Here is a 14,032-nt window from a genome sequence, read left to right as displayed (position 1 = left end):
CTCTCTCCCACACTCTCTCTCCTCTCCACACTCTCTCTCTTCGCCCACCACTCTCTCTCTCTCCCCGACACTCTCTCTCTCTCCCACACTCTCTCTTCCACTCTCTCTCTCGTCTCACACTCTCTCGTCTCTCTCCACACGCGCTCTCTCTCCACACTCTCTCTCTCTCCCACTCTCTCTCTCTCACTCTCACTCTCTCCACACTCCTCTCTCTCTCCGCACACCTCTCTCTCTCTCCCACGCTCTCTCTCGCTCTCCACACTCTCTCTCTCTCCCACTCCTCTCGTCGCTCTCTCTCTCCACTCTCCTCCTCTCTCTCTCTCTTCGCCTCCCACACTCCCCTCTGTCTCTCTCTCCCTCACTCTCCTCTCTCTCTCCACACTCTCTCTCTCTCCCACTCTCTCTCTCTCCTCCCACTCTCTCTCCCACACTCTCTCTCTCACACTCTCGCCCCACTCTCTCTCTCTCCACACTCTCTCTCTCTCCCCACACTCTCTCTCTCTCCCACACTCTCTCTCTCACACTCTCTCTCTCTCCCACGCTCTCTCCCACACTCTCTCTCTCCCACACTCTCTCTCTCACACTCTCTCTCTCCCACACTCTCTCTCTCCCACTCTCTCTCTCTCTCCCACTCTCTCTCCCACACTCTCTCTCTCCACACTCTCTCTCTCCCACACTCTCTCCTCCCCCACACTCCTCTCTCTCCCACACTCTCTCTCTCTCCCACACTCCCTCTCTCTCTCTCCACACTCTCTCTCTCTCTCTCTCCTCCCTCCCCTCTCTCTCCCACACTCCCCTCTCTCTCCCACACTCCCCCTCTCTCTCCCACACCCCTCTCTCTCCCACACTCTCTCCACACTGCTCTCTCTCTCTCTCCCACACTCTCTTTCTCTCTCCCAAACCTCTCTCTCTCTCCCACACTCTCTCTCGCTCTCCCACACTCTCTCTCTCCACACTCGTCTCTCGCTCTCCCACACTCTCTCTCTCCCACACTCTCTCTCTCCCACACTCTCTCTCTCTATCCCACTCTCTCTCTCTCCCACACTCTCTCTCTCCCACACACTATCTCCTCTCCCACTCTCTCTCCTCTCCCACACGTTCTCTCTCCTCCACACTCTCTCTCTCCTCCCACACACTCTCTCTCCCACACACTATCTCTCTCCCCACTCTCTCTCTCTCCCACACTTTCTCTCTCTCCCACACTCTCTCTCTTTCCCACACTCTCTCTCCCTCTCCCCCACACTCTCTCTCTCCCACACACTCTCTCCCGTCTCCCACTCTCTCTATCTCTCTCCCACACACACTCTCTCTCTCTCTTTCTCCACAGCTCTCTCTCCCACACTCTATCTCTCTCCCACACTCTATCTCTCTCCCACACTCTCTCTCTATCCCACACTCTCTCTCTCTCTCCCACACTCTCTCTTTCTCCCACACTCTCGCTCTCACACCTCTCTCCACACACTCTCTCTCTCTCCCACACTCTATCTCTCTCCCACACTCTCTCTCTCCCCACTCTCTCTCTCTCTCCTACTCTCTCTCCCAAACTCTCTCTCTCCCACACTCTCTCTCTCCCACACTCTCTCTCTCCCACACTCTCTCTCTCTCCCACACTCCCCTCTCTCTCTCTCTCTCTCTCTCCCCACACTCCCCTCTCTCTCCACACTCCCCTCTCTCTCTCCCACACTCCCCTCTCTCTCTCCCACACCCCCCCTCTCTCTCTCCCACACTCTCTTCCCACACACTCTCTCTCTCTCCCACTCTCTCTCTCCCACACGCTCTCTCTCTCCCACACACTCTCTCTCCCACACTCTCTCTCTCTCCCACACTCTCTCTCTCCACACTCTCTCTTTCTCTCTCCCACACTCTCTTTCTCTCTCCCACACTCTCTCTCTCCCACACTCTCTCTCCCACACTCTCTCTCTCTATCCCACACTCTCTCTCTCTCCTCCCACACTCTCTCTCTCTCCCACACTCTCTCTCTCTCACACTCTCTCTCTCCCACACTCTATCTCTCTCCCACACTCTATCTCTCTCTCCACACTCTCTCTCTCTCCCACTCTCTCTCTCTCTCCCACTCTCTCTCCTACACTCTCTCTCTCCCACACTCTCTCTCTCTCTCCCACACTCCCCTCTCTCTCTCTCCCACACTCCCCTCTCTCTCCCACACTCCCCTCTCTCTCTCCCACACTCCCCTCTCTCTCTCCCACACCCCTCTCTCTCTCTCCACACTCTCTCACCCACACTCTCTCTCTCTCTCCCACTCTCTCTCTCTCTCCCACACGCTCTCTCTCTCCCACACACTCTCTCTCTCTCTCCCACACTCTCTCCCTCTCTCTCCCACACTCTCTCTCTCTCTCCCACACTCTCTCCCACACTCTCTCTCTCTCTCCCACTCTCTCTCTCTCTCCCACACTCTCTCTCTCCCACACTCTCTCTCGCTCTCCCACACTCTCTCTCTCCCACACTCTCTCTCTCTCTCCCACACTCTCTCTCTCTCTCCCACACTCTCTCTCTCTCCCACACACTCTCTCTCTCCCACACACCTCTCTCTCTCCCACTCTCTCTCTCTCCCACACTCTCTCTCTCTCCCACACTCTCTCTCCCACACTCTCTTTCTCTCTCCCACACTCTCTCTCCCTCTCGCCCACACTCTCTCTCTCCCACACACTCTCTCTCTCTCTCCCACTATCTCTATCTCTCTCCCACACAGATTCTCTCTCTCTCTCTTTCTCCCACACTCTCTCTCCCACACTTTATCTCTCTCCCCACACTCTCTCTCTCTCCCACTCTTTCTCCCACACTCTCTCTCTCCCACACTCTCTCTCTCCCACACTCTCTCTCTCTCTCCCACACTCCCCTCGCTCTCTCTCCCACACTCCCCTCTCTCTCCCACACTTCCCTCTCTCTCTCCCACACTCCCCTCTCTCTCTCCCACACCCCTCTCTCCCCACCTCTCTCCCACACTCTCTCCCACACTCTCTCTCTCTCTCCCCACTCTCTCTCTCTCTCCCACACGCTCTCTCTCTCCCACACACTCTCTCTCTCTCCCACACTCTCTTCTCTCCCACACTCTCTATCTCTCTCTCCCACACTCTCTATCTCCAACACTCTCTCTCGCTCTCCCCACACTCTCTCTCTCCCACACTCTCTCTCTCTCTACCACACTCTCTCTCTCTATCCCACACTCTCTATCTCTCTCCCACACACACTCTCTCTCTCTCTCTTCTCCCACACTCACTCTCTCTCTCCCACACTCTCTCTCCTCTCCCACACTCTCTTTCTCTATCCCACACTCTCTCTCTCTCCCCACACTCTCTCTCTCTCTCCCACACTCTCTCTCTCTCTCCCACACTCTCTCTCTCTCACACTCTCTCTCTCCACACTCTCTCTCTCCCACACTCTATCTCTCTCCCACACTCTCTCTCTCCCACTCTCTCTCTCCCACTCTCTCTCCCACACTCTCTCTCTCCCACACTCTCTCTCTCCCACACTCCCCTTTCTCTCTCTCCCACACTCTATCTCTCTCCCACACACTCTCTCTCTCTCTCCCCACACTCTCTCTCTCTCCCCACACTCTCTCTCTCTCTCCCACACTCTCTTTCTCTCTCCCACACTCTCTCTCTCTCCCCACACTCTCTCTCTCTCTCCCACACTCTCTTTCTCTCTCCCACACTCTCTCTCTCCCACACTCTCTCTCTCCCACACTCTCTCTTCGCTCTCCCATACTCTCTCTCTCCCACACACCTCTCTCTCTCTCTCTCTCCCACACTCTCTCTCTCTATCCCACACTCTCTCTCTCCCACACTCTCTCTCTCTCCCACACTCTCTCCACACTCTCTCTCTCTCCCACACTCTCTCTCCCTCTCCCCCACACTCTCTCTCTCCCACACACTCTCTCTCTCTCTCTCTCCCACTCTCCTCTATCTCTCTCACACACACACACACTCTCTCTCTCTCTCTCTTTCTCCCCACACTCACTCTCTCTCTCTCACACACTCTCTCTCTCTCTCCCACAATCTCTCTCTCTATCCCACACTCTCTCTCTCTCCCACACTCTCTCTCTCTCCCCACACTATCTATCTCTCACACTCTCTCTCTCCCCACACTCTCTCTCTCCCACACTCTCTCTCTCCCACACTCTCTCTCTCCCACACTCTCTCTCTCCCACAATCCCCTCTCTCTCTCTCCCACACTCTCTCTCTCCCACTCTCTCTCTCTCTCCCAATCTCTCTCCCACACTCTCTCTCTCCCACACTCTCTCTCTCTCCCACACTCTCTCTCTCTCCCACACTCTCTCTCCCACACTCTCTCTCTCTCCCACACTCTCTCTCCCTCTCCCCCAAACTCTCTCTCTCCCACACACTCTCTCTCTCTCTCCCACTCTCTCTATCTCTCTCCCACACTCTCTCTCTCTCTCTCTTTCTCCCCACACTCTCTCTCTCCCACACTCTATCTCTCTCCCACACTCTCTCTCTCTCCCACTCTCTCTCCCACACTCTCTCTCTCCCCACACTCTCTCTCTCCCACACTCTCTCTCTCTCCCACACTCCCGTCTCTCTCTCTCCCACACTCCCCTCTCTCTCCCACACTCCACTCTCTCTCTCCCACACTCCCCTCTCTCTCACCCACACTCTCTCTCGCTCTCCCACACTCTCTCTCTCCCACACTCTCTCTCTCTCTCCCACACTCTCTCTCTCTATCCCACACTCTCTCTCTCCCACACACTCTCTCTCTCCCACACTCTCTCTCTCTCCCACACTCTCTCTCCCTCTCCCCCACACTCTCTCTCTCCCACACACTCTCTCTCTCTCCCACTCTCTCTATCTCTCTCCCACACACACTCTCTCTCTCTCTCTTTCTCCCACACTCACTCTCTCTCTCCCACACTCTCTCTCTCTCTCCCACACTCTCTCTCTCTATCCCACACACTTTCTCTCTCTCCCACACTCTCTCTCTCACACTCTCTCTCTCCCACACTCTCTCTCTCCCACACTCTATCTCTCTCCCACACTCTCTCTCTCTCCCACTCTCTCTCTCTCTCCCACTCTCTCTCCCACACTCTCTCTGAAAATGTGCATATAAGGGGGGACTCCATTTTGATTGCTAGATAACCATTTTTCTATAACCATTCTGTACTAACATTTAAGTCTCAGGAACTAACCACATGCTATATGCCATACGTAATTGTGCCTTCCAGGCAGATCTGAGAAAATGACCTCTCACCCACTTATCGCTAGCTGAACTGTACTTGTTCAGACTTATTTTGCCCTGTAGAAAACAGGAACTTGTTCCCAGCCATATTGAGCATGAGTTACACAAGAATGCATTACACAACATACTGTCCTAAAGACTGACATTTCCTTTAACTGCCTCCAAGTTCGGTATTAAGGCCCCTTCCCAGACCATAAACTGTCTATGCTGTCTAACTGTCATTTTGCTGAGATAGACAGACTGTGAATTAAAAGGGGAAGTATGTTCTCATATCTGTGTTTTTTCTATGCTCAAGTTTGCTATATAAACTGACTGTAAACCCTTTAATAAACGAGAGAACAGTTTTTGACAAAGCTTGTCTGACTCGATTACTGTCTTCTCCCGAGCTCGTCCACCATTTTGTTTTCCCAGATCATCAGTGCTTTAAGAGTGGGCTAAATCCTCCGGAGGTTGAAGTCATTTAGAGTTGGCAGCAGGTGTATTCTCACGCTAAGACGTCAGAGAATACGAGGATACATTTTTAGATGGTGTCAGATTTGGGACAGAAGCCACAGTGGGTAAGCATACAAGATATACATTTTATCTGTATATTATCCATCTGTGTCTCCTTGCCCAAAGAGCCCATAAAGGTTTTAAGGTTTAGAAGTTTTTTAGAGTTACCGCTGCACCGAATGATTCAAGGTTAAGGAAAACCATAGAGACACTTGAGTAAGGGACTCAAAGTGAAGTCAGGATTACATGAATCCTTGACGGAAGTATATACACAGGGTTATAGTCCCTGTTGAGAGAAAGGAACAAGCGATATAGTTGTTTATCTGCTTGAAAAACTCTTAAAGTGTCTGTGGGAAAAGTGTATTTTTTTTTTAAAAGGGGGGAGGAGGATTGTAAGGGATTTTTAAGGGAATACTGTATTATTGTGCATTTGCATGTTTTATATATATATAAGATAAGATATATATGATATATAACTGCATAAGTGCTAAGTACATAAGTGCTAAGTATATAAGTGCTAAGTATATAAGTTATAAGTGTATAAGTGCATAAGGTTAAGCCGTATTGCTCATATATTTTTACAGTGCAGTGCTTGCTTGATTTTGGTTATTTTAATCAAGTGTGTATTGTATTGTCTAAATGATGGGAAGGTAGTTTTGCCCCATTTCATATATAACAATGATAAAAGGATTGTGTTTGGGGGGAGATCCTGAATGACTATGGTTTCAGCCAGATCCCGAGTGGGACATGCATTATATGGCATTATGTGGCCGCATTTGGGTAAAAGTTGCACCTCACATTGATGAGGCTAAACAAAATAATAACCCAAAATTTGATGAGCCAATTTGGCCACCCCCGCCTAATAACCTTACAATGGTTTATTCCCAAGCCCCTAATGTACCCCCACAGGAGTTTTTTACCTCCAGATATTTTACCCCCCAACACCGCCGCCTTGTGTGATGTTACAAGTACCCCCGTATACTCCTATCACACCTGTGCCACTATTTCTAAGTTTGGATCCTACCATGTTGGCAGCTTTATCACACTATGCTGCAAGTCATCACCCCAAACCTCCTGCATCCGTACGCAGGGAGGAGAGTAATGGCATTTGCCCACAGCCCTCTCTACCCACCTATGTGGAGTTGAGAGACGATGCAGAATCAGAGGTGGCACACCTATCTGAATCTGAGCATCATAAGTCGTCCTGTAAAGAAAGCCCAAACAGAAAGCTTCCCACTGTCGTAAGCCCCACAAGACTTTCATCTCATGGTTCACCCCCTGTATCCAGGGAGAGTGAAGGGGAAGATTCTAGTTCGGATTCATCTCATTCCGACATACTGTACCATCAACCACTAGCCGATTGCCTTTAAGTAAACTTAAAGAAACCAACTGCTTCAGCAGCTACAGTGACGTCTGAATCATCTGCAGGAGCCAGCAATCATAGAGTTAAGGATTTTTGTGCTTCTGTAAGGGAACTAGCTGAGTCTAGCTGAGGAATTTAAAGAGGTATTGACTGATTCATGTGCTGTAACATTAACTCCTGCACATAGTAATGCCAAACCTGTCCTAGTTACACCGCAATCATCTGTTTTCATACCTAAAAATACTACTAGGAAAGATTGATTCGCACTGCTAAAAAAAAACGCGAATATGATCATTGTTAGCTGACACACAGGATTGTGCTGAGGCAGAGGTTGATTTTAGCATTGTTAAAACTGATAAGGAATGTGCTGCAGCCTGTGTCAAAATTGCATCTTTTAAGTGCTGCCAACTGAATTTTTTTTTATATATATATCTCTCAAAATGCATATTTGCCCCCTGCCCCTATGGCATCGGGACAATTACCATTTCCATAGGTAGCCCCAATTTACCCCAGTGTCCCTGTTCTAAAAAAACCCTGAACCCTTAACCTTCCTAGGTCACAGGCTCTGAGGCAGTCTCCGATAAAGAAGTTCTTATGGCTTCATGGGGAACCCGAAGCAATAGGCTCCCTAGACCACTCCCTATTGATATGCCTGCCAGGCAGATCGGTACGGATGGGGAAGAGACGGACTCTAGGCAGGAATGAACCCCTGTCAGGGACCGTTCACGGGACAGGGAGAAGTCACAGGATTTATCAGAATCAAATACTGGACACTGTGGCACAGTTTTATGCAGGTCTGTCAAACAACGCTTAAAAAAAAAAAAAAAAAAAAAAAAAAAAATGTGTTATAACTGCTGTATTTATATTTAACATAACGTAAGAATGAAAAAAAAAAAAAGGAGCAGGGAAGCTAAGAAAGGAAGGGAAAAGAAAGGACAGGAAGTGCTATGATTGTAAGAGACAAGATATTTTGCCAGTAATTGCAAACCAGCCCCTAAAAAGGGAACCAGGAATTTTTTTTAGTAGAATATTTTTGTCTAAATTGAGACGGGTCTTTCCCGCCGGTATTGAGAATCTCAAGTATTGTAAATCTTAGTGGAAAATATGTTTTGTGTGTAAATTCAAGGTAGGAAAATTAGTTTTTCCCCAGAATGTTTTATTAAATTTAAAATATGGTAAAAAGGTTGATTGAGTAATCCCTGTGTGCTTGTTTTAATCTGAGTGAATCCTAACTATATGAAAGTTTTATGTGCATTGAATAATATGAATATCGGTTTATTGTATATATACAATTATTATCTAGGTACTTGCAAGTGTTTCTGAAATAAGAACATAATTAATTGCTCATGTTAAGTGTAAATTTTAAAGGTAAGAAACACCCCCCACTATAACACAAACTAATCAATAATGGGAAAGGGAGAGTATGACTGGTTATAGAGAAAAGGACAAAAAAAAATGGGCAAATGTCAGAAAAAAGGAAAAAAAATTATAATTCAGCCCGGTCACTGGTATATTTTGAGGATTTATTCGTTCTGGCCAGACGATGATTTCTTAAAAAAAACAGAAAGACATCCTTTTCCAACTTCTCTATTTCCATGTCGAGAGAGAGAGGGAGAGAGAGAATCAGAATAGCAGCCCAGACAGCCCCCCTTCTCCAGTTGAAAAAAATATGCGGAGATACATTTGAGACACGAAAGTTAACCGAAGCTCTGTAGCTACAAATTAGGTTTTACTGTAGTTTAGGATATGATGGTGTTTCTGCCCGGTAATAAAAGAAAGGGACATTTTTATTAATATAGTTTGCGGGCAGGATCAACAGTTTTGCATTGCCTTGTCTTGATAATTTTTGTTGTATTATTTTTGTTTCTTTTGTGTGTCACATTTTATTCTGTAATCAGGCCGTGTAAGGAGCTGCATTTTTAAGAGGTCCCAAATTATATTGTAATGTAATTAACAGTTTTTTTTCTTATCTGTTTTGTTCCAAGGTTTTGGCAGGATGCCCAGAAAGTTATTTCAAGCTTGTCCAATCCGGAAAAAAAAAAAAAAAGTTTTTAAATCTGTGTCTATAATTTCTTATATTACACTGGCGACACACTTTATTCGAGCTCGGCTAGTCCCACGAATTCGGGTATACCCGGGTGTATTGAGGTTTGTGACTGTTTTCTGCCCGAGTACATTGCGTTATTTTCCAGGCAGGGATTGAAGCATTTTATTCCCGCTGGCTGCAATACTGCACAGTATATATGTTTCTGTCAGAAGACAATAGCTGATTATATTTATATTCAGTAGTGTTTCAGTGTTTTTAATGCAAATTTTATACCCAAAGGATTCAAGTTAGTTTAGCTACAGATCGAGCAACAATAGTTAGTTATGTTTTGAATGCTGTTATCCTTTCTGTAATATTGTTCATATATAAAATTATGTGAACAAAGGAGGGGTATTATTGCTGTTTATCATATAGCTGTCTATGCCCAGAAGTTAGATGGTTTAGTGCCCGGGATGAACGAAATCTGAAATTATTATTTATTTATTTTTAAGAATAATGCTGAGTGCCTTTTAAGGTTGGCAGTGTGCTCGGCACTTTTCAAAGAAATTATATTATAAGTAATTAGTTTGGAGTTCTATACAAAATTATTTTAGTCATTTTTTTCTTTTGGTTTGGCAATAGCTGAGGCACCAATTTGAATGAATTTTAGATTGTAGCAAAGTCAGGACCACAGTGACTGTTAGTAAAACAATTAGTAAGTATTGTATGCAACTGATATATTTTTGAGTCTCTCTAGGCACATGTCAAAGTTGAAAGTGCACCTACGAGAGATGGTTAATGGTCAAGCATTTCCTACGCAAGAACGTTCTTCATCCCAGATGAAAAGTCCCTACTACTACTATAAAAGTACTACTCATCACCACTACAGCAAATAAAGTGGCAGAGGTCTCTTTTTGGATCCACGTTACGCATATGAAACTTATCCCAGCACCACCCACAGTTGCTTCAATCTGCACCGTATCCAAAGTGGAAAAGCCTAGAGACACAGCCAAAATTCCAGGCCTCAACACATGAACTTTTAACTTTTTAAAATCTTTTTTCTTTACAGGTTTTGTTATTTTAATTATAAATGTATAGTCTATTAGGTTTGTGTAAATAATGTGCACACAAAGACGATAGTGTAGGAACAGGTATATTTTGTTTAGTAATTGTTATTTTGTTTTTTATTGATTTGTGTATAGCATATATGCACACCTTTTGTCACACAATGGAATCCTAGTAAACAAAGCCCATATTTTATATATAATATAACCCCAATATACATCTATATTCAATAGGTTGCACCCCAGGAAAAATGAGTGTTATATTTAACCCCTTGAGAAAAAGACAATATGAAATAAGACATTTGTAGAACCATCTATAAGAAATTGGTTACGAAGGGTGTAGAAATACGAGTTTGCCCTAGGGAAGTTATTGACTCTGTGATAGGAGGACAGATAGAATATTACCCTACAACTAGAACAGGTCATGTTATTTGGGGAAAATAGTCCAGTGTTTAAAGGTAGAGATGACGGATGGGATTTGTTGGGACTTGGTGGTTGGATTAGTTTTCTGGAAGCGAAGCTATTGGATACTTTTGTGTGTGTGTCTGTCCTACTCATCACTCTCTATGTATGTGTCATATGCAGTAAACTTTGATCCAGAAGTGCGTTGCACCCCCACCGACACTATGCCTCTTTTCGGTGATGTCAGCAGTCCCCAGAAGAAGAGACCGAGAAGAAATCAACTGTGCCGATATAATGGCCGAAAAAGAATGACAAGGCACAATTGGACAATCTCCCACACTCTCTCTCTCCCCTCACTCCTCTCTCTCTCTCCCACACTCTATCTCTCTCCCACACCTCTCTCTCTCCCACTCTCTCTCTCTCTCCCACTCTCTCTCCAACACTCTCTCTCTCCCACACACTCTCTCTCCCACACTCTCTCTCTCCCACACTCTCACTCCCACACTCTCTCTCTCTCCCCACACTCTCTCCCTCTCCCCCACACTCTCTCTCCCACACTCTCTCTCTCTCTCTCCACTCTCTCTCTCTCTCTCCCACACTCTCTCTCTCTCCCACACTCTCTCTCTCTCATACTCTCTCTCTCCCACACTCTCTCTCTCTCCCACACTCCCCTCTCTCTCTCCCCACACTCCCCTCTCTCCCACACTCCCCCCTCTCTCTCCCACACTCCCCTCTCTCTCCCACACCCCCCTCTCTCTCTCCCACACTCTCTCCACACTCTCTCTCTCTCTATCCCACACTCTCTTTCTCTCTCCCCACACTCTCTCTCTCTCCCACACTCTCTCTCTCCACACTCTCTCTCGCTCTCCCACACTCTCTCTCGCTCTCCCACACTCTCTCTCTCTCCCACACTCTCTCTCTCACACTCTCTCTCTCTCTCCCACTCTCTCCTCCCACACTCTCTCTCTCCCACACTCTCTCTCCCACACTCTCTCTCTCTCCACACTCTCTCTCTCCCACACTCTCTCTCCCACACTCTCTCTCTCTCCCACACTCTCTCTCCTCTCCCCCACACTCTCTCTCTCTCCCACACACTCTCTCTCTCTCTCTCTCCCACTCTCTCTATCTCTCTCCCACACACTCTCTCTCTTTCTCTCTTTCTCCACACTCTCTCTCTCCCACACTCTATCTCTCTCCCACACTCTCTCTCTCTCCCACTCTCTCTCCCACACTCTCTCTCTCCCACACTCTCTCTCTCCCACACTCTCCTCTCTCCCACACTCTCTCTCTCCCACACCCCTCTCTCTCTCTCCCACACTCCCTCTCTCTCCCACACTCCCCTCTCTCTCTCCTCCCACACTCCCCCTCTCTCTCCCACACTCCCCTCTCTCTCTCCACACTCCCCTCTCTCTCTCCCACACCCCTCTCTCTCTCTCCAAACTCTCTCCCACACTCTCTCTCTCTCTCCCACTCTCTCTCTCTCTCTCCCACACGCTCTCTCTCTCCCACACACTCTCTCTCTCTCTCCACACTCTCTCTCTCTCCCACACTCTCTCTCTCTCTCTCTCTCCCACACTCTCTTTCTCTCTCCCACACTCTCTCTCTCTCTCCCACACTCTCTCTCTCCCACACTCTCTCTCGCTCTCCCACACTCTCTCTCTCCCACACTCTCTCTCTCTCCCACACTCTCTCTCTCTATCCCACACTCTCTCTCTCTCTCCCACACACTCTCCTCCCACACACTCTCTCTCACCCACACACACTCTCTCTCCCACTCTTCCTCTCCCACACTCTCTCCCACATCCTCTCCCACACTCTCTCTCCCTCACCCCCACACACTCTCTCTCCACACTCTCTCTCACTACACACTCTCTCTCTCCCACACACACACTCTCACTCTCTTCTCCCACACTCACTCACTCTCCCACACTCTCTCTCTCTCTCCCACACTCTCTCTCCTTCCACACTCTCTCTCTCTCCCTACACTCACCTCCTCCCACACTCTCTCTCCCCACCACTCTCTCTCTCCCACACTCTATCTCTCTCCACACTCTCTCTCTCCCACCTCTCTCTCTCTCTCTCCACACCTCTCCACTCTCTCTCTCCCACACTCTCTCTCTCCCACACTCCCTCTCTCTCTCTCCCACACTCTATCTCTCTCCCACACACTCTCTCTCTCTCTCCCACACTCTCTCTCTCTCCCACACTCTCTCTCTCTCCCACACTCTCTTTCTCTCTCCCACACTCTCTCTCTCTCTCCCACACTCTCTCTCTCCACACTCTCTCTTGCTCTCCCCACACTCTCTCTCTCCCACACTCTCTCTCTCTCCCACACTCTCTCTCTCTCTCTCTCCCACACACTCTCTCTCTCTCTCCCACACACTCTCTCTCACCCACACACTCTCTCTCTCCCACTCTCTCTCTCTCCCACACTCTCTCTCTCTCCCACACACTCTCTCTCTCTCTCCCACACACTCTCTCTCTCCCACACTCTCTCTCCCTCTCCCCCACACTCTCTCTCTCTCCACACACCTCTCTCCACACTTTCTCTCTCTCCCACACTCCCCTCTCTCTCCCACACTCCCCTCTCTCTCTCCACACTCCCTCTCTCTCCCACACCCTCTCTCTCTCTCCCACACTCTCTCCCACACTCTCTCTCTGTCACCCACTCTCTCTCCCACACGCTCTCTCTCTCCACACACTCTCTCTCTCTCCCACACTCTCTCTCTCTCTCCCACACTCTCTCTCTCTCTCTCCACACTCTCTCCCAACTCTCTCTCCCACTCTCTCTCTCTCCCACACGCGCTCTCTCCCCACACACTCTCTCTCTCTCTCCCACACTCTCTCCCACACTCTCTCTATCTCTCCCACACTCTCTTCTCTCTCCACACTCTCTCTCCCACACTCTCTCTCTCTCCACACTCTCTCTCGCTCTCCAACACTCTCTCTCTCCCACACTCTCTCTCTCTCTCCCACACTCTTTCTCTCTACCCCACACTCTTTCTCTCTCTCTCCCACACACTCTCTCTCTCCCACACATCTCTCTCTCTCCCACACACTCTCTCTCTCCCACTCTCTCTCTCTCCCACACTCTCTCTCTCTCCCACTCTCTCTCTCTCCCACACTCTCTCTCTCTCCCACACTCTCTCTCCCACACTCTCTCTCTCCCACACTCTCTCTCCCTCTCCCCCACACTCTCTCTCTCTCTCCCCACACACACTCTCGTCTCTCTCTCTTCTCCCACACTCTCTCTCCCTCCCACACTCTATCTCTCTCCCACACTCTATCTCTCCACCACTCTCCTCTCTCCACTCTCTCTCCCACACTCTCTCTCTCTCACACTCTCTCTCTCCCACACTCTCCCCTCTCTCTCCCACACTCCCCTCTCTCCCCACACTCCCCTCTCTCTCTCCACACTCCCCTCTCTCTCTCCCACACTCTCTCCCACACTCTCTCTCTCTCTCCCACTCTCTC

This window comes from Ascaphus truei, chromosome 5 (genome assembly GCF_040206685.1).
Source record: "Ascaphus truei isolate aAscTru1 chromosome 5, aAscTru1.hap1, whole genome shotgun sequence".
NCBI lineage: Eukaryota > Metazoa > Chordata > Amphibia > Anura > Ascaphidae > Ascaphus > Ascaphus truei.
Note: the sequence above shows the minus strand (reverse complement) of the source record.